Source organism: Ooceraea biroi, chromosome 6 (genome assembly GCF_003672135.1).
Source record: "Ooceraea biroi isolate clonal line C1 chromosome 6, Obir_v5.4, whole genome shotgun sequence".
Lineage (NCBI taxonomy): Eukaryota > Metazoa > Arthropoda > Insecta > Hymenoptera > Formicidae > Ooceraea > Ooceraea biroi.
In genome coordinates this window covers 2,389,188-2,412,282 of record NC_039511.1, presented here as the reverse complement: position 1 = coordinate 2,412,282, position 23,095 = coordinate 2,389,188, and the positions used below count along the sequence as shown (strand labels likewise).

Sequence of the window (23,095 nt, the reverse complement as noted above, 5' to 3'; positions counted from 1 at the left end):
CTTTCCTGGAGCGGAAAAATATGAGAAACCTGCCGCTGCGGTTGCGCGGACAAAGCCGTCAGAAGTCGAGCAAGAAGACGCGATCGTATCGGACGAATTTATTTGAATTTCTTCACGCCTCGTCAGGAACGATCGTCATTCCCATGTTAGCTGCTCTTCTCGTTGCATCTCTCGTTTCATCTGCTTACGGAGAAGAGGGACGATAATCGCGTCCTCCTCGTATTCCACTTGTCCGTTTTTGATCGCGCGATAAACCGATGGACGCCACGATGTAAAACGCGAGGAAAGAGTAGCTATTTTCACGGTTGACAGAAACGTCGGCACCAAGCCGTTGGACTTTACTCGAGATAAAGGGATGTAAAAGCGGATAAGCAAAGTAGGGTAATTAAATCGTATGCATGCACGGCAACAAAAAGCTACGAAGTACTAACCAAGATTACCCTTCAGCTAGTTTTAACTGAATTTCAGCATAAAAACTTTATTTAAAATTTCATTATCAAGATACGAGAGAGAGCGGGATATTGCGTGGCGCGCGCAGGGAAGGCTTAAATTAATCCTCCGCGGAAGGATTAGAAATAGAATCCTAATCCCACGTGAGACGGCTTCCCAGAAAAATCCCCGTAACAAATATCCCGTAACAAAAAGCATGCGTATCGAGAATAATCGCGAGGATTTTTTTGACAAACGCGCTATTTCGTAACGAAATAGGATGAAAGCCGGATGAGAGGGAAAGAACGAGACGGAGAGAGGAGCGGGATTGGAGGGTGTCCACACGAGAGTACAAAATAAATTGCTGGTCCGAACTAATCTGGCGTTTGAATCGGCATGGATACGGACCGCCGCGCGTATTGCACTAACGAGCAACACACGCACGTGCGTGCGTGCGCACGCGCGCGCAGCGCGTATCCCCCTGCGCATATTCGTTGGTAAGGTGAGATCAGATGCTAATCCCACTAATCCCATTAGGGAACGAAGTCCGGAACCAGTTTAGTTAAAATAGGGACAGCTCGAAAAGTTGTAGACAGCGGAGAGATATCTCTCGGCACGGCCGCCCGGCGCTCGGTTCACCGTAAGATGAGGAATTGAGATAGCAGATCGCACCTCTCGGGTGGATACGCCTGGACCCCACTCTCGATCCATTCCCGAACCGTAAATTCACTCAGCTCCGATAAAATACCGCGGAAATTGTGCCAAGTATGCCCAATTATCGCGCGCGATTGCAATTTCGGGACTATTGAAGCCCGAAAGAGCCAGAATGCGATTAGAAAGTCCTAACGCAGAATCCTGAGCACGTCGCGTTCGGTCTCGGCGTGTTCCGGACACCACTACCGTCACATCTTTTAACCGGCATTGCGTTAAAACGAAGTATATAAGCGTCACAGATAAATCTTGATTTATCTGTCTCCTGGCAACAGGTTCAGAATCGCCAATCAAAATTTTTGTACGCAACGTCATCTGATAAATTCGCGGATTTGACTTTTGTGTTTTATCTTGTAAATTACGGTGCTTGTCGTTTGGGAGTGTCTGATGTTCAAAGCCCTCGCTTTCACAACATCTACTTTATTATTATTTATCATTTAATGTCGTTCTTGATGCTTAGATGCGGTTCGTTTACTCGCAAAATTTGCATAATGCAAAGAGTGATATATCGCGATGTGAAAGCGAAAGTTTATACGGGAATAAAGCGGATAACTCCGTTCCAACATCATTTGCAGATTATCGTCAAGATTAATCATCATTAATCATGTGCATTTGCCGTCGTGGCAACTCATCCCGAGGCCGGTGAAAAGTGCACGATTCTCTCTTTTAGAATAGTTTCTTGTGCAGACATTTACACGAGCGATGACAAGCTCGAATTTTTATCATGCATTATTTTATTCCACACGGCACGTTTGTTTTTTTAGACACGGCCAACGCGCAGTTTTTCTTTTTTTACGGTATACTTGCCGATTGCGCGAAGCACCTTGGACTTTCATCGCATACACAACGGATAAATTACAGCGTATGCGATAACGACACAAATAAATTATTTATACGCGAGCGTGATCCGCGAGCGGGTCCCGCAGAGAGGTGAATGTCCGTCCGACGTAACGGGTTAAGATTTTCCGCGAATGTTTCGTAATACATTCCATGGAGGGCGGGAGTCTCTCGAGCCTTCTCCACGGTGCTCCTCCAACGGAAAACCGGTAGTCGTAATTCCAGTATCCACTGGGCATCACACAGCCGGAGCTTTATCGTCTAGACGCGTTGGAACACGGCTTCTTGCTACGGAGACTTACTCGAATGCGCGCGCGAAACGGAGAACAATGGTCGAGAAAGAAACGCGATAACAATCGCTGAAGTGCGCGCTTAGAGTAAGTTAATTAATCGGACAGTGACGCGACATGGTGGGTGTACACGATTTACAACTGCAATCGGATGCAGAGTTAAAATTTTCCGTACGATTGTACGTAAGTGGGAGATTTGCGAATTCGTACCGAATGGGAAATGTCTGATTACATGGCGGGACCGTGGCAAATTTATTTACGGAATTATGTACGTTTAAGTAATTAAGCTCTCAGCCGCAGCAAGCGGTTCCGCGAGAAATATCGTGAAAAGAATATTCATGGTACACACTTAACGCTCGCTATGCGCTGCAAAATGCATTATGCATGTGCTTTCCTTGGTGGTTAAAAATTCAAGTTTATTAAACACGCGAGGTGTTAAGGAACCACCGTACATATTCATGTCATCGTCGCCGCGAATAATCGACTCTCTCTTTTCTGAATTTAAAACTAAAGTATCACAAACGCTGCACGCTTAATTATTGTGGCGGTAATAGGCCGGCCGCAAAACAATCTCGTTCGTCGTGTATTTTCATGAGCCTCCAGCGTTAGAAAGCTAATTTAGCGGTACGTCGTCAATCGCTAACTCTATATCGGCTTCGCGATATTAACGTTTCGTTTTTATTCAGAAGCGGCGTTGTACCGCCTGAATCGTGATTTCCTCACGAGATAACGAACACATCTAATGAAAAAGCGCGACGTTCGTATTGTCTCAGGTAAAACTCGTTTCGAAATCTCGCACTTCGCCCACGAGGCGTATAAATAATTCTAAAGTACGCTTAATTCTTCCATGTAGACGTATTCTTCGTATGTGTATGCATGTGTGTAATTCGAAAATCTGTTTCGTAACTAAACATCGTGAGAAGATTACATTACGTAATCCGAAACGTAGAAGACCGGATCGTTGCGTCCATCATTTTGTTGTAGTGGATTTAAAAACTGGTCCAGCGATGGATCCTTCAAAAAATTTCCAGAATATCCACAGTCGCGTAGAGAGATCCCACGAGAGATTTAGATTTTTTCTCGATAAATCAAGTCGCGATACTGACAGGTTTATGATTTCCCCATAACTCATTTTCACAGCTATCGGTCCTGCGTCCCCAGAGGTATACCTAGCATTAAGCTACCGTCCACGATGGGTTTCGTCATTTTTTCGATTGCGGGCCACGCGGCTTAGCAGGAGACGTTGACGTTCGCCTCCGGAAACTTTTATACCGTCATAATTATTTACACGACAGCTGCGGGAGAAGATCTCCGACCGCAGTGAGCAAACGTCAGGTAAAGGCAGGAAGTATAAATCACGGTGAGGAATGGACGACATATTCAATAACTTCGCAATAAAGTGGGACGAAACTTTATTAGGAGACGTATGGCGACTATGGCGCGGCAAAAGAGAGCGGCGACCAGCCGGAACGGGGAAGATCATGAATTTCGTCCCTTTCGGTACTGTCGTCCTCTATAAATCGTCAGATTAATATCATCCGTGCAGGACGCGGCGATCGGAACAGAGAAAGGAAGACGAAGATCGGCTCGCCCATGAAAATCGCGTGATTTAGGAAATGGAACGATTTGCTAAAATTATGATCGCAATATTCGAATGCGAGAGCATGCGATAGATAATTCACACGATATTTTGCGAGTTATGACAGCGCTTTTAATTAACATCGCCGATATTTTCACGTAAGGATACAAGATTATCGGAATTGTCTCAATATCAATTTTTATTTTAACAGACAGAATTCGACAGGAAATATCTGAAGGGTACAAATACTGCGAACGCGATTGGCATTCATCTCGCGGCGGACTTGCTTCTCAGCCGACTTGCAACTAGCCGACCGCAAGACCAAGACGCCGTGACGTTTCGTTCCTGGACGCGACGTAGTTACTTGACAAACGAGATAGGGTCTCGGTACCGAGGGTTACACTTCGATCCCTTCGGACCCGGTAATCATCGTCGAGGTTGAGACTCGCGAGTGCACGGACTCGTCGTGGCCCTCGGCTCTCGCCGCATTATTCCCCGAGTGCAATCGTGGGAGAATTTCCGGGCAGCGAGAGACGATTTGTCCGCCTGTCGGGCGGGAGGAAACGGCCGCCGCGTCTCGGAAGGGGAGGAAACACCCGAGAGAAGTTACTCGGGGGTAATAACCGAGCGATGCCGGCTGAATTGCATCGGAGTGAGCGAGCAACCGGAGGCGGATCCGGTGTCACGTCACGTTCGCGTACATCCCGCGCCGGGATGGATGCATCGCGTGTCTTCTGGACTGTTCTATTCCGCGGGGGCGAACCTGTCGGGGGCGGGCAGTTCCCCTTTTGATCTGACAACGAGTCCGTGCTTCACGTCAGTGGCTTCTTTCCATCTAAGCAGCGAAAAATCAAACAACTCTCATCAACGACATTTTAACGAGGCGATTTAATGAGACGACTTAAGCAAACAGGAAATTGTTTTGTAATATGAACATTCTCACAGTTTCATCCTGTCGGCTAACCGTGTAATTATAATCAACTAATCTTTGCCTAGCCTGTATCTGCGGTCTCTCCTCTCTCGTGCACTCTGCTGCATTCTGCTACACGATGTTGTTACCGAGAACATCACTTTTTCTCCAGCCGGCTGACTCGTACGCCTTAAAACAATCATTTTAATTGGAAGGATCTCCGCGTTTCACATACACACCTGACAGAGATATACAGATCGCGCCAGCAAAAACGAGAGGAGGAAAAAAGCGTTCCCCGCGAGCCGCGCATACCTGAAAATAATCACGCGTACCGATGATCCTCGGAATACGGCAGAAGCGCGCGGAAGCCGTGAGTGGCATCGACCGCGGAACAGCGTTTCTAAAGTAGCGGAGAACATGCGGTCGGAACTTCTTTGAGCGTGCGTGCCGTCGTCGGACGAAATCGCGCGGATTCCGCGACGGTCGTCGAATTAGCCTAACCATCCGTCTATCCGTCCGTCCGCGGGTCTCGGGACCCCTTTGACTTCAATTCGCTCGTGCGGTCGCATCCTGAATGAGCCATTAGCACCGTGGCACGTGTGCCTCACAGACAGTGTGACGCTGTTGCTGCTGCTGCTGCTGTGATGCGGGCTTCTGCGATCTCCCGAAATAGCTCACATCCCACCAGAATGCAATATGTACTGCTGGCCGGCAGGTGCAGCGCCCGCGATGCGCTCACGCAATCGAAATGCGTTCGCGGAAGATGCGTTCGGTGCTCCCAAAATTGTCGTCGCCCTAGCACTTCGTCATCAATTACGCTGGTCATTAATGTGAACTTGATGGTGCTCGAGAAGCGAGCATCAATTTGCCGTGATATAATAGAATGTACATTCGAGCGACTCAATCAAGTCGGTGCGTAATTGAAACATATTAGAGACGAGCGAGCTTGTAACTTGTCGAGTTTTTGATTTTTCTATTAATCGAATTGTTGTAGAAGATATTTGAGAATAGGATTACGGTAATAAGTCGAAATCTTGACAAAACAACAAAAATTTAGATGACTTTGATGTAAATGCTTGAATATAAATATATGTAAATACATAATTTGTATTTGAAGATAAGTTTAGGCAGTAAACGTGAAATTGCACGACAAGGCGATGAAAAATAGAAATGTGTATATTTTCTAGAAGTCATCGGTACATTTGCTCGTGTCTGTTGTGCGTGTAGATGTTTATTGGCATTGCAGAGTGTTGGATGCCGTTACGACTGCATTTGGGAATTAATCCGGTAACTCGGAAGGTTTTCGAGTACTTGTGTACTCGGATCACTCCGCGATAAATAAGGAGACAGTCGAGACGGCGCATCGCATTGCGGACGAAGATGCCACGCAGCTGCATAAAATTCGGTTTCCGTGCCAAGAAGACGGACGTAAATTTCAGTTGTATCAAAATGCACATTTTGTAATGAGCTAACCGCTGCGCTGTGTACCAAAAGCGCTTAATTCATACAGTTAGTTTTTGCTTTGCACATTTTGATAATACAGCGATTTTTTTTAAGTAATAGCAGCAGCGTAGAATAATAAAAATTTCGATTATGCGCAAAGGTATTATAATAATTCTTTATTGGAAAAAGTTATTGGGGTCTAATGGAAATGGCTCTATTGTGTCGACGAGACTTCTCGAAAGACTTCTCGAAAGACTTCTTGAAATAAAGCCGCCGAGAATGATCGATCTCACAATAGTGCCGTAACAAAACTAACAATGGCCACAATGCTGCGCCGCCGAGCACGTATTCTACCTTGTGAAGGGTCCTCCTGTTCGAATTAGGGTGGCAATTTCTTTCATCCGGGATCGAGGGCGCACAATGAACTTCGCTCTCGTGTTATCCATCGTCCTTATAATATCGAAATTGGTATCACACACAGTGATAATAATCTAACATTTACGTGAAAAATCCAAAGCCGATTGTAGAAACGGTCGCATTACGATAAAACACTGCGAATTAGGGGACTGAAAAAATTCTCATGGGAAAGACTATTTATCATCTACACGTGCGTTCATCTCATCGTTGAAGCGAACATGTTGGATGGTGCTCCAGACCTCGTGATTCGAGCGTCTAGAATGGTTTGTACGACGTCGGTGACTCAGCGGAGGAATGCTGCACGAGCGCGCGCGCGCGCGCCCTGCCTTGATTGCCTATCAGACCTCTTCGGCATTCTATAAATAATACCGACACACACGTACACGTCGTTCATGAACGAAGGTGTCGACGGGGCCGCAACGAAATTGCCTTTAATTAATTCCGATCGCGGTACCCAAGACGCATCACGCGACGCCTCCTTCGCAACTATTGATCGCGAAATCGAAAGTTTAAATTAACGAACAAAAGGAAGGTCCTTATTAATCAATTAACCGCGTTTCCACGTTCAAGTGCGTAGTGCATATGAAAGAAATGTCATTCCAATCAATTTGTTTTGAAGATTTTAAGATGGTTGATAGAGACAAATGTCTCGCATATTGCCTCGGTCTTTTTTACTCTTCTAAATAATAATCGCGGATGCGTCACTCTCGCCGTTCCTTTTTTACAATCGCAATCGTGAAAATTACATGCTGCCCGCCCCCTTTCAACTCGCGGCGCCAGATCTGAGCCTCGTGGGCCTGATCCTAAATTCGCCACTGAACGGCTGCGCGTTCTGACAGAATCGCGTGCCTCACCTGTACTACAACACTTGTATTTACGAAAGTGAGTCGGTTTTATGGTTCTGAAGATTGTAATGACGCTGTACGGAGTGTATCGAGAAGGATAATTGTTCGGAATTCAGTGGTGAAGTCGGCGTCTGGTGGGCCTATCGATTATCGAACGAAAACGCACAATCGTTGTAGGAAGTTGGAGATAACGATCGAAACGAAAGTTACCTTAAGTGCCTTAAGAATATAAAATATTCTTCGGCATTTTGTATGCCATATATAGCGCGCGCGGCTCTTTTTAATGGTGTTTGCGTGTTTCGCTGCTTTCTCTCTGCCACACGTGATTTTCTTGATCTTTCACATACGCTTTTGTAATGTATAATTACACTAAATTTCTCTGTAGGCACGAACATGCTTAGTGCGTTATACCTTCGTAATACCTTTTTCACTTTCTAGCGTTCAGCTTCGGATTCTTTGTATTTCGCTCTCGCATTAAAATTTTATAGAAACGAAGTTCAAGTTGTATGCATTTCATGCGGAGATCTCCCTTTGCAAACAACGATAAAAAGATGTCGACTGCAGTCGACTGTATAGTCGGTGATCGCGCATTCAGTCCATAAATAAATGCATAACTATAAATTCGCGTCACTTCTTTACTCGGCGTCGTAAAAGCGCCATCATAAAATCGCGTTTATAAAAACCCAAAAGTTCGTGCGATCGAGACGATGACAATGACGCTTCGCGTTTGGCATCCGTTTTACTGCCACGCAATGATCGCGTCGAAACGCACGATCCGATCCGTCGTGTCTATTTGATTGCTCGCGTTCTATCGCATTTATGGTTTGCCGAACGCGCGCGGTATTTTACGATCAATTTTGGTATTCGGCATGGATTCGGCATGTATCATTCGATGCGGTCACGATGATCCAGTACGGTGATGATCGCGTTCGGCTCGTCTGGAATTGAGATATTAAAGGTAAATTGCTCTCGCGTTAATATACCACGCGCACGGTCTAAACAGCTGTGTGAAATTGACACTCCGAAATGAGAATGAAAAAATTGATATCGCATTTGAACTTCACAGAGCTCACTTAGGGACGTGTGACAAAATTTTCTGAATTTTTGTTTCTTTATCATTTCCCTTTTAAAGATTGATAATAAATAATTATTTACATATAAGTGATGGACAATCGGAATCCATGTTTAATTTAAAAAATCACTTAGGAGAATGCACATGATAAAATTTCTTTAATTCTTTTGTTTATTTTTACTTTTTTTTTGCAAGGTGGACAAAAACAATTATATATGGACAAATGTGGACAAATTGTGGACAATCGAATGCTATATTAAGTTTTTTAAAATTCTCATTTCGGGGTGCCAACTTCACAGAGCTGTCTAAACAGGTTATTCGCATATGATCGCGAATAACATTCCCCGGCATTTATAATATTTTGCAGGATCCCATACGCTTAGTGCTGGCAATGGGCAACCGCAAGACGAATTGAACTCGCCATAAAGTTTCTCGGAATTGTCACGTGAACCAAATTCATTTTTTGCGCGGGAGAAATTTATGTCTCTTTCTGTCACGCATAAAAGCGCGCACAGTCATTGTTCGGCGACGGTGTAAATGCGGTGGGAGGTCGCACCGATAAAAGAGCGTCGTGATGTCAAGATGTCGGGCAGGACGCGACACCCACGCGGCGTTTCTTGTGCTCGTCGCGTCGGAACGAGGAGAGAAAGAGAGGAACATACTCATTCATGCTTCGAGAGCTGACTCAATCGGCGATTTTTCGAGCGAAATCGACGATCTAACACGATTATCTTGGTCGTATCTCGCTGGGAATACGGATTAAATGGACGAACACGAATCGTTCGAATCGTTGTTCCCGAATTTCTTACGTTCATGCATGAAATGTGTTCACATGTTCGAGAGAGACCGTGTACGTTTCGCTCGAGTCGCTTGCGCGTGGCATGACGGAAGTTACGTAGAAACTTACTGCACCACCGTGTGTGACGATATCGTGAGTTTACTTTTATGTAATTATTATGTCATGGATTATATGCACACATACGCTATATTTATTGGATCAGAACGGAGCGATTTATCAACTTTTTTATATATTTTTTTACTTTTATTTTAGGCAAGAACAATTTGGATGGAGAAGAAATTCTTTATGACTTCGAACGTTATTTGTAGTTATTTTTATAATTATGTCTTATTCGGGTAATATTTAAAACTTTCGTTTTATGTACTTTAAATGTGATATGTGTGTAAAGAATATCAAGTTATGCGTATGCGTTGTGTCTCGAATATTTTTTTCCTTCGTTCATTCGGCCACTCGAATACGATAAGTCTCAGATTTGAGGTCCGCCCCATAATATGCAGCTTCCTTTCGCGCGCTCGCACCATTACTGGATAATCTCATTCCAATGGACATTTCGGCCAAATGGTGCCGGAGGGCGACAACGGCATGCTCTTTTTCGAAATAGCGGCCGCACCCTAAAAATCAAGTGTCCCTCTTCTGCATCGGAATAGAGGATGATCGAGACACCTACGGTCGCGCTAAAGCCAAAGTTAAATGTAATTTGATTTAAATAATAATTCTGGTAAAAGCATCTCAAACCGGCTCAAACGTCATGTTTATCGCGAATCGTAAAATTTCAGAGCAATTTGCGATTAACAAGTACTGTATGAAAGTAGTACGAACGATTGAGGGATCCTTGAATCGATGGATTCTTGGAGTATCTCCGCCTTTTGATTCACACACGTACGACGGATTAAATAAAAAAGACATTGTATCTTCTCATAATTAATTGATTGTTCATAAGATTATTTTGTATACAAAGATAACCGCTTGAAGAAGAGCAGTTTGAGCGATACCGTGCTCTCCCCCCGCAGGCGCATAATAGGCTCATAATGATAGTAGCCTGCCGTCATCGCACCTCTTTCTGTCATCCTGATCGAGCGCGATATCGCTCAGCAGGGAATGTCCTTTGCATCGAAATGGATACGGATAAGCCGTACGGATAGAGCAGTAAAGAGTAAATTATCCATTGACGATGGAAAGTGGCAGAGGCGGCGGGAACGGGGAAGTCTTTCTCCTCCGGTCAATTATACCGGATGAGGCCCTAAGGGCACTCCCGAAACGAGTTTCGGTCTCCTTTCTCCACGCTCGAGCTGAAAGGAGTGCCGATATCGAGCGACTCCTCTTTTCCATCATTCTGCTGGCTCGATCGAGATTGGATTAAAATCGGACGATCACCAAGATGCAGAATACTGAGAGATCCTAACGCGATATCGGACTTTTGTTTATAACTACAAATTTCATTGCGGCTCTTTTGCGGTTTCTGCGCGAGATCGCGCCCAGATGATATTTTGGACGCGTTCAATCTTTCTCTCTCTCTCTCTGAGGATGGAGAATATTATCGAGCGATATGGATATACTGTTCGTCCCGGTTTCGGTCTCATTAGAGAGGTAATGAAGTTTTGATACTAGCGATAAATTGATAATTACGAGAAACTGTTTCTTCTCAATCTGATAAATTATAATTTGAGGATTAGTCGTGCCGCGGCAGTTTTATCGAGCAGGTCTATCTTAGATCTGTCCGATAGTTTGTTATTAGAATTCCGATGCGACAGCGTCCTGTAAATCGAGCTGCGTTACCCGCTCGAACGCATTGTTGCGTGCCTGAAATTGTTCGATGGTTGAATTGTTCTTTTATTTAGTCCCCGTCGGGTCGGCTCATAAAGCGACACGTCGAGTGCGAAATCTCGGACGATTGCTTGACGCGTGATCGAGCGCTGTGTTATTGTTTAATGATCCGTGTGCAGTTTAAGATCGCTATTGAATTTGGGCTTCGATTGGCGCGATAAAGCCGATTTATGGTGCTTTCATGATAATTGCGTCGCTAAACGGACCGCTATGTGTGTCAATCGGGACCGGACCTCGCGCCCAAGGCGAAAAAATCATATCACGCATGATAACGCGGACGACGTTATTACGTCAAGATTGAGATCGTACTCGATCGAGACTCAGTGCCTCTATTGAATATTGTTCAATAGCTCCGTCAAACAAATTACATCTTGAAATCAGATTTTTCATTTAGTAATAAATAATTTTCATTAAAATCTTCCACTTTTCTAATATTTTAAAACTTCTGAATTCTCTCTATTGTATTGTTCTCGGAACAAACCGCGCCCAAAACCGACATAAAAGACGTCAGAATTTGCGCGAGTGCGTTGCGATGTTTCCGGCGGACTGCACCTAAAAGCAATCACGAATTACTTGAGAAATGAGAAAGAGCGATCCAACGACTCGAGAAGATCTCAGATCCGCTGAAAGAATCATTGTTCTTTCGTCGATTCGCGTCGATGTCTTTGCCTCAGCGGAAAATCGGCAGGATTTTCCGCGTGTTTCGGATTCTTCCTTTAACCCCTTTGTCCCACCGCAGGAAAAGTCCCATTATTCGTTTTACAAGAGCCGTGTCCTCCCCTGTCCCATTCGTCGTCGTTTCCAAGGCTCGCGATCAATAACAAGTGACCAGCGCGAATAATGGGCGCCCGTCATACACTTTCTATCGATCTTATCGTCCGCGTCGCCGGGATAATACCGTCGCGCTGCACCGCGTAACGTTATTGTAACGTGGCTCGTGAATCATGACTAATACGTCGCCGAACGATACCGGATCAGACGGACAATGGTTGTACGACGTGCGTCCGCTTCGCTGTTCGTCGCCGTCACTCGCCATCATGACGATATCCGCTCGTTGAAAGCTGGCAAGTAGAAAAGTCCGACGCGGTCAGACAGAGATACCGGGACTTGGATGATCAGTCTAGCTTTCGATCGCGTCGATCGTCTTATTAATTGTTTTGAATATATTAATAATCGTTTTTTATTTTATTTATTTTATTTTGTTGAAGTAGTCGATATTTTCAGAGAAAAATACATATTAAAATATATATTAGGAAAAAATATATGTATAAACTAATTTCTATTACTATTTAATATTTTTGAAATGAATGAATACGTTCGCGACAGGATTCATTAAGCCTGCGGATGGAGTTTCTTTGATAACCGCTCGAATTACGCCGACAGTTTAATTAATTCGCGTGGAAATCCGCGTATTCATCCGTCGACCGCAGACCGGTGTGTAAAATACGACGATGTTTAACGAAAGGGATTATTTGCTTTCGAGCTATTCGGGTCTGTGTGACGAAGCACCGAGGGCACGTAGTAACCGCGTCGCAGTTATTAGCTTCTTGCCTACTCGCCACAAATTCTGCATATTACGAGAACGCGGCCGGTGCTTTTTGCGTACGATCGCGAACGCGATTAACGCTTTTCCGCGCCGACGCTGCGACGCCAGGTCGCAATTACAGCGCTTCACGACTGCAACCAGCCGTTGCAATCTCGCAGTGGCGCGTTTCTGGTTTCTCGAAGAGAAGGATCGGACCGTCGAAAAAGAAATCCGCGGCCGTTTAGCAGGCGAGCGCGGGTCGTTTATATCGGCGTCGCCGACCGCGAATGCGGCATAAATCCTCGTCCTGCTTTTCCGCTTAGTGCCAGCCGGCCGCCAGCTTGCGGGCAGATGCACATCGTTCGTTCCACGCGCGTCTCTCGCTAATAACTGTCAAGAAGAAAGGAAGTCAAGAAGAGAGAGGTGTTAAGAGGAGGAGGAGACGGACTTGTGCGGAAAACCAGATTGAATGGGACGAATACGCACATCTTACATTAATTATCTTTTACGAACATTGGTGGAGAAAGTAAATCAAACAGGACAGCATATTTTTAATATGTATCATTAAAATTGTTTCGTATCTTCTGGATTTATTCATTACGGTCTATTCGATTTTGCGCGATTTCTGGAAATGTGAAAAGAGAAATTTATGCGACGTTCAAGCTTGCAAGTTGACTTTTAATCATAAATTAACGCTGTTATAAATTTTATTTCGGAAATCTCATTTCGCACTCCGGTACAAAATAGACGAGCAGTTACCGTTCCAGCTGATCGTCCGTCTCACGGAATAGCACTGTAATCGGACCGATCGCGTCGCGTTGACGCGTTCTTTGCATCTCGCACCTGAAGCGGGTCGCATTTCTAGCGCGACGCTACAGCTGTATACGCTTGCAAACGTCTCCGAGTTTACGAGTGCCGCCGCGCAGAATCGACCGAGATAAAAACTATCTACTTGAGAACAGTCGTAAAAAGCGGGAACGCGCGCACTTAATCTCGCTCGATCAAAGTCGCGATATTGTATTCTCATATCCTGTCGGGCGACGTCATAATGCGGCGCCAATCCTCCAGGAGCGAGCTGTCATTAATTCTCGGTCAGGGGACATGTTGCATAGTGTTTCACGAGCTAAGTACCTTGCGCAAGGCATTGACATGAGCGCTGATAACGACACGCCGACTCGGATTGACATCTGAAAGCGTTGGCGACCGGCGACACCGCCGACCTTAATTAGAATAAACGCTTTTATCGGACCAGTTTCGTGCACCGACATCGTTGTCGTCATCGTCGTCGTCTGTCGTCACCTTAATTCATAACCGGTCCGCCTAGGGAGATTTTCGTCGAAACGAACGGGAAGCGATTACGTGCGCACAGAGCCACTCGTTTGTAACGGAAAGAGTGGCCCTACCGGCTGGACCGCATTTCCATATGCAATATTCAAATGCAGTTCCACAGATGTTTGTTTATCCTCCCATGCCCCTGCGGAGATTGCACGCTGCACCGATGATGTTACGCGTGATTTTTCTGATCGGTCGTTTCACACGGCTCCCCAGCCGTTATCACGTGGCGCAGTTCTCATGCGTGCTCGGGATTTTTTAAGTTTATTAATTAACTGCGATGTACACGAATGCAGTTCTCACATCAAATTGTTTCCGTAATACTGATTTTAATATATAGAATTATTTATACATGGTATTACGTACGTATCTCTGTATAGGACCGTTGAATTTTTATTTCCGCGTTTCGGATTATCGGTAATATTTTGTTGTACATCGTTTTACCTATACTGATCAGATATAAGCAATTATATTGTGTAATTGCTTGTGTAACAAACTCACGAGTAAAGCTCCATACGCGTAACTCAATGCCATAACTTTTGCACAAGTGGGAGACCTGCAAACGATGGGGTAAGTCGGCGATGAAACGAATTTAAGAACATAATGAAACTCTTAATTGCTCGTTAATAGGAAACGCTCTCGCCGAGTTCGCGGCTGTTGGATTTCCGCGCGATCGAGTGCGTCTGATACTTTCTTCATCGAGCGTTGCGTTAATCGACCGTATTACACTTTTATGGCGCGGCTTCTCTTTGAAGGTCCGACCCCAGCTGCCGTAGTCCGTCGAGAGATCGAATTTGCACGCGCGGTCGGCATATGTCGGGTACGTTACTGTCGCGACATGCCGGTGGTGTGGCGAGCCTTTGATCAGAATGGTCAGGAACCATTTGTGCGCCCAGGGAACATCGCCAGGAGGAAATCGATCTCTGGACCACTGTACAGGACGTCTCACAACTCGCAACCTTGGCTTTTGAAACTTTTTTCGTCTTCAGTCGATTTATTTCCGTTTTTATCTCTTTTTAACAATCTGATTCAGGAAGATAAAACTCAGTCTTCTTCTCGTTTCTGCATATATTTTGCATTTTTGCATGTATTGGGTCGTCCGGAAAGTTCGTGCCTATTTTTAATAGATGGCGTTGGAACATGTCTGAATATATCAATGTTATTGAAAACATACGATTTATATACATATGCTTAAAGGTGACATTTCGACGCATCTTTAGGAAAAAAGTTGTTTCAGATAAATTGATTCGTGTCAGTTTTGTACTCTTTTGAAGATGGAAGAAAACAAAGAACATTTTAGACACTTGATGCTTTTCTATTACCGGAAAGGCAAAAATGCCTCACAAGCAACAAATTCGATATGTTCTGTTTACGGAGAAGGCGCTTTAGTTGAAAGAACCGTACGTAAGTGGTTCGCTAAGTTTAGAGCTGGTGATTTTAACCTTAAAGACCAAGAACGCTCGGGCAGACCCTCTACTACTGATGATGACCAAATCAAGACACTGATCGAGAATAACCCGCGCTACACGACGCGTGAATTAGCAGAGATACTGAAAATATCGAAAACCACTGTCCACGATCATGTAGTGAAGCTTGGTTACGTAAGTCGCTATGATGTATGGGTTCCGCATAATTTGGCCGAAAAAAATTTAATGGATCGCATTTCCATCTGCGACTCGCTGTACAAGCGCAACGCAAACGTACCATTTTTGAAGCAATTAGTGACGGGTGACGAAAAATGGATCATTTACAATAATGTAGAACGAAAAAGATCCTGGGGTAAGCGAAATGAACCAGCATTAACCGCTCCGAAAGCCGGCCTTCATCCAAAAAAAGTCATGCTCTGTGTCTGGTGGGATTGGAAAGGAATCCTATATTATGAGCTCCTACCGCACAACCAAACGATAAATGCAGATAAGTACTGCTCGCAACTGGACGAATTAAAGACAGCGATTCAGGAAAAACGTTCAGAATTAGCTAATAAGAAGAGCGTCGTGTTCCATCAGGACAATGCCAGACCTCATGTTTCTTTGACTACCCGACAAAAATTGTTGGAGTTTGGCTGGGATGTGCTACCTCACCCACCGTATTCACCAGACATTGCACCTTCAGACTTTCACTTATTTAGGTCTTCGCAAAATTCTCTTAGCGGCAAGAACTTCAACTCTTTGATCGACATAAAAAACTACCTTGAGGAGTTTTTCGCCGAGAAACCTAAGAAGTTCTGAGAGAATGGAATCTTCCAGTTGCGTGAAAGATGGACAAAGGTTGTGAAACAAAACGGTGCATACATAAGTCAATAAATATTTATCGACATAAAAAAATGTTGCCTTTGAATTTTCCTTCAAAATCGGCACGAACTTTCCGGACGACCCAATATATTAAGTATCGATTTGACGAATATAAATTTTTCCAAAATTATTTGTATCAGTATTCTGAAATGTATGCATAGCGAAAGGCTGTGGAAGGATCAAAGGCAATAAAAGATACTGAATAAAAGTAGACGTATGAGAAAAGCTCGAGAGACACTTTGGCTGCGCGCGCGTACGCGTAAAGCGCTTATACGAAGTTATGGCGGGACCGGAGGCGAATAAACTCGCGGATTCACCGATCGTAGGATAATAAAGTAAAACTAAAGGCCCTGTGTAGGCAAGCATTAGTCGTGACACGGAAACCGCTTAACGCTAAGTCCCGAAGCGGCAAACGGTTTAGTGGGTGGTGCGTGACTGGTATATAAATCGCCGCGTTTACGTTCTCAATTGTTGCTTTACGACATGGATGCATTGTGCAGTGCGGTTAAAAAGCGACGCATTACGACACACCCGCGCTCGACTGGAACTCGCGTCTTGATCATCGAAAATGTCAACGGGTCTGCGAACGCTAGAATCACCATATCTTGAAATATTGCATTTATCATTGGTAAATGACGCAACGTATATATTTATTTAAATATTGCCGTCTGTGTCGATTAAATGAATCATTTCATTCAGACTTTTAATAATTGTTTAATTAAATCTCGGTGATCCCGGTATTTCATTTTTCCCGTGGGAAAAGAAGTTTTCCTCGTTGTACTCTCCTTCGCGCGCTTCTTCATCTCTGAAAGAGGAAACGTTACCATTGTTTGGAAACCACGGCCGTAACAAAGAGTAAACATATACCGGATTTTTATTTGCATAACGCAGCAGTCACGAGATAAATGTATTTACGCATTACGGTACGGCATATTAAATCCTTCCTGGGTAACGCGGAAAATTAAACTCGGAATTTCAAATTGTATTTATATCTCAAGTGAAGATTACCTCCTAATATTCAAATTCATGAAGACTAAAATGATCTCTCCAGTTTATCTCGAAAAGGCAGGTAGATATTATACATTTCTTCACGCATCGTTTCACGTGTTTGTCATTAACTCTGAGAGATAGTCAGCAATGGACCAACGACCGAGTATCATTGTTCGTCATGAGTTTAGTCATCCCGTTAGTCCTGCGAATAAATCTCGACGTCTATCGCTGTCCACGGCGCGCCTCGCGCGCGAAATTGTCTTCGCGATTTCGGGAGTTCGCTATGGCAAGGAGCGAGATTAACGGAACTAATCGTCGCCGTACCGCGCTTTCATGAATCGTAATTACTAATTAGACACGGACCGGCGAGTTTGCGGCGGAGACGATGGTGCGAGCAGCGAGTCCTCCGGGACGTCGCTCGCCGAATGAAGTTACGCGAAAGCATTCCCGTGGAAACTCCGTCCTGCGAACAACATCGAGCAAGCATGTCGTCCTACCTCGTCTAGTCCCTACCTCGTCTAGTCCATCTCGCGTTTCTCATCTCGAGATCCTCCTCGGGAAACGATGGAAGTCACTCGGTGTTAACGCACGTAAGTGCAACGGCGCGCAATTCTGCAATCGCGGAACGAGTCGCGCGAGTAGCTATTATGCTCCGGACGATGCTGGGAATCACATTAGATATATTCATTGCACACAGGGATAAATTACGGAATAGTAATTTATTACAGAAGAGTAAAAATTTTCAATGATTATACATGTGTCAAAGAAAAAGTTGACTTTTATTTCGCCGAAAGAGTCGGGAATATTCTTGAGCAGGAGATTTTACAAATCTTCAATATTTATTTTTGATGGTTCTAGCAATGTAAACATCGAATGAAAATTTTGTGACAGTGAGGATTGCTTCTCAAGATTGCTGCTCAAATGAATATAATAACTATTGGGTTGTTCGGAAAGTTATTTCGTTTTTTCAAGGAAAAATGAAAGGCGGTTTTTTCATATTTAGAATAAATTTTATTCAGTGATGCATTGGCCATTTTGTTCCACTACCTTTCGCCATATTTCTGGCAACTTTAAGATTCCACGCTCATAGAAGTCCTTCCCCTTATTGACAAAAAATTGAAGCAAGTGATTTTTGACGCCTTCATTTGAATCGAAGTTTACATTGTTCAAAGAATTTTGTAGAGACCGGAACAAATGGTAATCGGATGGTGCCAGATCAGGAGAGTATGGTGAGTGTGGTAGCACATCCCATTCAAGCTGTAAAAGCTTCTGGCGAGTGATCAAACTTGTGTGTGGTCTGGCATTGTCGTGATGGAATACGACACCTTTCCTATTCGCCAATTCCGGTCGCTTCTGCTTGATGGCAGCATCCAATTCATCCAGCTGACGACAATACACTTTCGAATCAATCGTCTGGTTGCTTGGTAGTAGCTCGAAAAATACGATTCCCTTCCAATCCCACCATACAGAAAGCATGGTCTTCTTTTGATGAATATCTGCCTTGGATGTTGATTGAGCAGGTTCATCTTGCCTGGACCATGATCATTTTCGCTTAACATTGTTGTAAACAATCAATTTTTCATCTCCAGTTATGATTCGCTTCAAAAATGATTCATTTTCTTCACGTTTCAACAATGAATCGCAGATGGTAATGCGTCGAATCAAGTCAATTTCCTTTAAATTGTGTGGAACCCAAATATCGAGCTTTGAAACGAATCCAAGGCGTTTCAAATGATCGTAAACGGTCGAATTCGATAAATTTAACTTTTCAGCAATTTCGCGTGTTGTTATGCGACGGTTTGCATCCACCAGAGCCTTTATTTTCTCGTCATCAGCTTTAATTGGCCGACCTGAACGTGGTGCATCTTTCAAATCGAAATTTCCAGTACGAAATTTCGAAAACCAATTCTGACACTACGTTCACTCAATACATCTTCTCCGTACACGGCACACAATTTTTTTCTCGCTTGCACTGCATTTTTACCCTTTCGGTAGTAAAAAAGCAAAATATTACGAAAATGCTCACTTTGATTTTCTATGTTTGATGTGATGCCAAACAAAAATTACTTGACAGATCGCAACACAATAAGATACTAAATGACGTCTGAAATGTCAGTTGTCAAAATATAAAACGAATTTGTCGCTTAGAGTAAGGTTAAGTATCGAGGAACGCGACTAACGACATCTCTTTGTGAAAAACGAAATTACTTTCCGAACAACCCAATAGTTTATCTTAACACGAAACAAGAGTTCGAGGAAAGCAGTACGTTAAATTACCGCGAACTAATCGCATTATTTGTCGTCGTACCATTACGCTCCGTCCATAATTTACCGTCACACCTGTGAGAAAGCAGTTTAATACACTCCGGAGATTCCGGCGAGGCACAACGAGTAATCGAGGTTTGTAGTGTCCCGCGAGAGAGATCGTTATCGGGCGTTAACGGCACACAAAGTTCCGTCTAAGTAATCTCACGGTGAAGTCACTGTAGTTTCGCCACCCCGAAGTCCCGCTATTAAAGCTGAGATCCAAACCGCCGGTCAATAAGCAGCGAGCTCAATCACGCTGACGCTTGTCGTAAATGTAATTCGGGGCACCGCACCCGACAGAGTTCCCGCCGTTGGAACGAACAATCGTTATAAATTCACCAAAGCACAAACGCATACACCCACATGGGATAATCGCGCGCGCAGCATCGCGTGTTGCATCCGCTGCATCGTTATCGCAATTATCTCTGTTCCGCGTGCCACAAAGAGATCGAACGTAGCAATGGCACAGCGCGGAACATCAACCCCGACGTTGCGATTAGCGTACCTTACGACACGACACGATGGGGGCGGATCCGCCCTTGCAGCGCGAAGCCGCGTACTCGTCGAGCGTCACGAGAACGCGTTCCGCTTAATTTGACGAGTCGCCGCGAACGCGGATAATCTCGATAACAATGCTCGCGATTGCGAGGGAGCGGAGGAGAGACGACGGCGCGAGCTCATCGCCAGGTCGCTTATCCGCGAGCAGCGATTAGCCGAGGTGCGGGAAGGGATGTGGCAGGCAAAGGGAGAACCGGCCACGGGAGAAGGAGCAGGCTGGCCGTCTCTGTAATTTGTAACGTCGTCCACTCGAGCGTGTAACTCTGTAATGACGAGTAACGACCCCGCCGCGAGTGCCCGTCGATTGCGTGGCGCAGCTGCACGACGACGTGCGCGGGGGTAAGGCTGCACTTGGTATACCTCAGGGCGGAATCAGGTACACGCATATCCGCGCGCGGTTATCCCGTCCGCAGGAGGACCGAGAGGGAGCCGTTGATCCTGGAATGGTACCTGACCATCCGCAGACTATCCTCGGACCATTCTCGGACGAACTTGACGTCGCGATGTTTCCGAAGACTAGATGGATGGCCGAGTCGACGGAGATTTATTCTAGCAGGATTAAATCGCTCGCTGGGAATCGCAGGATGGAGGAGAGATGCGCGATACAGCATTGTAACATCTTGAATATTTTGTAGAAAGAATTAAATTCGAGACAAAGAATCAAGGCTGATTAATCAAGAAGTGAAATCTAGAAACGTGAAACGGGCGCGGAAAACGCTCGTTTGCTCGTCGAACCGAACAGATGTTTGAACAGCGTAATCGAAACCGCGTGCATCGCACAGAACGCTCGAATTCGCGTTACGTAAGCTATTACGGCGTTATAATATTTCCATTGCGATTGTGCTGTTTATCCTGTGTAATGGTATCCCGTAATGCGTGGTATTGCGGTTTGTGCACTATTGTATCACAATCGTAATACTTAATAGGGATAATGAGATGCGCCTGCACAGACCGGATTCGTTACGTAATTCAGTCGCGTTTAGGCTCGACTGCAGCTGCTCGAGTATTAGCCAAACTCGAGTTGGGCAAATCCCCTTCTCTCGCCGGCGAGAGAGTACTACAATTTATAACGCTGTCTGTAGTATAGATGAAAAGGGAGGAAATTCAATTAATCAAGCAGCAACCTGCTCCTAATATCGTACCATCATCAGTTAGCATTAACGCCAAAACCGTATTCTGCTTTCCCCATCGTCATTATTGAAATTATGGTTCCGAGAGTTACAGGATACTGTTGCCTGTAAAATCATTACAGAACCTCTCATGGATCCTTGAGAGAGAACAGAAACCTCGTTCTTTTTTCGTTACTACGTAACAAAGAGAATATCGCAGAGAGAAACGTGTTATGTCCATCGTACGTAATCTACAACCGTGCACTGAAAACAAATCTGGTTGCATTGATTAGAAATCTGGTAGGTTCAACCAGTTTGTCTGTTGGAAAATGGACGAATCAGAATTCCTTTAGGAATTACCAGATGAGCATGATTAATTCCTTCCTGTTAAATTTACCAGATTTTCTTGATAATAATACTAAATGTATTTAGTTAAATTAACATGACTGTTTAGTGAAAAGAAACGTTTTTCTGTTTCATTACCGTGAGTTTTCTTGGATTGCTGTAAATGAAATATCATGTTGATATTTATACAGGATGTCCCGTAATAATCGCCTAACCTCTCGCATGCCAATAGAGCAGATCGAGATGAACAGAAAAGTCCCATATCATTTTGCGATATTCGCAATAATAATCGAAATATTGCATGTTAAAGTCAAGCGAATCCAGAGCGCGCGGAGGCAAGTGCCGAGCCGCTCGAGGTATAGGATTATTATTGCGAATATCGCAAAATCGTATGGGACTTTTCTGTTCATCTCGATCTGCTCTATTGGCATACGAGAGGTTAGGCGATTATTACGGGACACCCTGTATAAAAAAATATAAGAAGAGAACACGTTTTTTCATCCGCCATCACTTCACAGCCATTCCACTAACTAATTTCATTTCACTAGAGGAGGAAAACGTGCCGTCCGTGCCGATCCGTTTCCCGAACATGCATCAACACGCACGACACGAAACAATAGAATGCCGCTGGAGTGCCCTGCGATTAACCAGAATTCTGATTGCATCTTCGTTTGTTCTTATGTCTAGTGTAATATAACTAGAAGTTTTATAGATCCAACTGGAAAATACTAACCAAATTCTTATAGTACAATCTATCAAACGTTCTAGTTATAAAATATCCAGTCCTATCGTGATAACTAGAAATTCTTGGTTAGTTTAACCAAAATGCATTCTATCAGATACGTCTTGTTGATACAATCAAATCATTTTTCTCAGTGTGCATTGTGGAATATTTTTACACTACGCAGAGAAGCGTATCACGCGGGAAGATACGCACGTCTTAAACAATCGTAAAGCTCAAACCTTTTACGACGGTAAGAGAGAGTTCGCTTTTCGCCCACTGAAAACTTGAGCCACGCCATTCCCCTTTATTGCTCCGGAATAGTTGGTGTATTTTCAGGCGTGAGCACGTGGCATTATTGACGACAATATCAATGACCGCCATAACCGTTGATGATACGCTCAGCGACCGGCCGTGAAACTAGTTCGCTTGGTCAGCCAAAGCGTCCACCAGTGGGACCACACTGTGTACCGGTGAACGCGAGCGGCCAAGGGCGCCCGTGAGCGCTTTTTCAGCCGCGTTTAAAAGGCTTATCGGATCGCGGCGACAAACGCGACCAGTTTTCGAGGCACGTAGCCGCTCTTTTTTCCAGACCGAGACCCTTTGGTCGTCGTTACCGTGGTCGTCGGCTCGCTATCCGACAGACGGATAAATATTCAACCGGGGCAGTTGGCCCGGTGCGCGCGTGGGAGGTCACCCACGCGGCTCTCACGCATCCGTAATGCCTAGCGAGTGCACGTACAGAGCGAGCGAGCGAACAG

The 23,095-nt window shown here is 44.6% G+C and overlaps 1 protein-coding gene across 9 annotated transcripts in view; it reads left to right on the top strand.

Moving 5' to 3' along the window:
* Positions 1 to 23,095, top strand: part of LOC105276380 — a 213,042-nt gene that overhangs the window by 60,350 nt on the left and 129,597 nt on the right. The gene's annotated exons all lie outside the window — the stretch shown is intronic.